The sequence below is a fragment of the Pygoscelis adeliae genome, unplaced genomic scaffold (genome assembly GCF_000699105.1).
Source record: "Pygoscelis adeliae isolate BGI_AS28 unplaced genomic scaffold, ASM69910v1 Scaffold861, whole genome shotgun sequence".
Classification (NCBI taxonomy): Eukaryota; Metazoa; Chordata; class Aves; order Sphenisciformes; family Spheniscidae; genus Pygoscelis; species Pygoscelis adeliae.
This window is the reverse complement of record NW_008824068.1, coordinates 12843-14447: the sequence shown is the minus strand read 5'-3', so window position 1 is coordinate 14447 and position 1605 is coordinate 12843. Positions and strand designations below refer to the sequence as shown.

At 59.3% G+C, this 1605-nt stretch overlaps 1 protein-coding gene across 1 annotated transcript in view; it reads right to left on the bottom strand.

Annotated features, from left to right (window-relative positions):
- Window positions 1–1605, bottom strand: part of CPLX3 (complexin 3) — a gene marked incomplete at its 5' end in the record, with an annotated part of 16498 nt that overhangs the window by 3684 nt on the left and 11209 nt on the right. The window lies entirely within an intron of this gene.

The window sequence follows — 1605 nt, the reverse complement described above, 5'->3', positions numbered from 1 at the left end:
CGGCAGCCCGCACCACCGGCCCCGGGGCAGCGGGGATGGATGAAGCCAAGGTGGGGGGGGCTGCCGTGAGCCCCGCCTGACCCTCCCGCACACCGTGCCCTCGTCTCCTCCTCTTCGGGGACAGCTAGCGGCGATGCCTGGCTGCCTTCTCCCATCGAGGGGCTGCGGTGGAGCAAACCCACAGAGAAACGCCTTTTTTCCCCACTTGTCTTCCCCATCCTTTGGGTCCGGCTGGCGGAAAAGCCGGGATCTAAGCGCTCCGTGGAAGCCATACGTGCCATACACGAGTCGCAACTGTTGTTTGCTTGCAGATCTAAGGGCTGTCGTGCCCAAAAGCTTCCTCCTCTCCTTCCTGGTGGTATTAATGATGTTAATTAATTCCAATAAAAGCTGCTATCGGTCCCCCCAAGCGCTGCCTCGCTGCTGTACCAGAGCCGGGCCAGGGACCCACGTGTTGATGGGCCACCTAAACCAGGAGGCCGAGGACAGAGCAGGCATTGATTTCGTGGCGTAATTCCCTGGGCCCCTCCAGCTCTCCCGGCTCCCGTCCTACCCCCGCTCCCGCTCCCGCTATTTCCTCTGACTGCAGCCGTCTCGCGGGCCTTGGGGAGCGAGCAATTAACGGCGTCGGAAACGCACCTCCCTTCCAGATGGCCAGCCTGGCTTTAACGTGCGTTTCTCCCTTTTTTCTTCTCCGCTCGGGAAAAATGAGCGCGGATCCAAACTCCAATCCCGGCTTGCGGGAAATCATTTCATTTCCGAAATTTAAAGACAATCTCCGCAGATTAAAATGACGGAACAGCTGTGAAGCGAATGAGTAAACAGAAAGAGGGAGGGGGGGATCGGCCTATCTCCTCCCGTCCCCCCTTGCCCAAGGTAGGGCCGGGCAAAAATTTGTCTTAAAAGGAAGAAAAAAAAAATCAGACCTTTTTCTCGGATAATAATCGGGTCAGCAGTTGGGCAGTGACCACTGCTGTTGCAGACCAGAGCCCACTTTTGGAAGTGACACAAGGGGATTTGTCCCGGTGAAGGCTCTCTGGGTCTACGGCTAAATCCCGGCGGAGCAGAGCCCCCTGAACGATGCCGGCGGTTCCCCTGCGTTCACCGGAGCGTGCAAATTGCCTTTCCACCCGGCCATGAGGCTGAGGGGCGCCCACCCGAGGCACCGTTCGGCACAACTCGGCACCACCCGCAGCGTCTCACCACCACTCGGATGCCCCTGTGGCTGCTGCCTGCCCACAGTCAGGGCTGAGCCGGCTGCTCATGACTCCTACCGACTGTTTGCAGCGACGCTTTCCACTTGTCACGCCGATCTGCAGACCCCCTAAGCATTTTCCCACGGACAGCCCGTGGCAAATGAATTTCAAGCCACAATGAGCTTTCAGAGCCTGCTTAGAAACAGGCTGCGAGCCCCAGGCGCTCTGCAGACCTCCCATCGCCAACAGCGTGTTCAAGTTTTGGCCGTGGGTCAGAGAAGGGCCGGACGAAAAGAGGGGCAGAGAGGAGGAAGAGCATCCCTGCTCGTGTCCCGGAGCCGCTTTCCCCTCGGATGCCGGGCAGGTTTGGGCTTTGGGTGGGTTCAGAGCAGACTTCTGATGCGGCTGG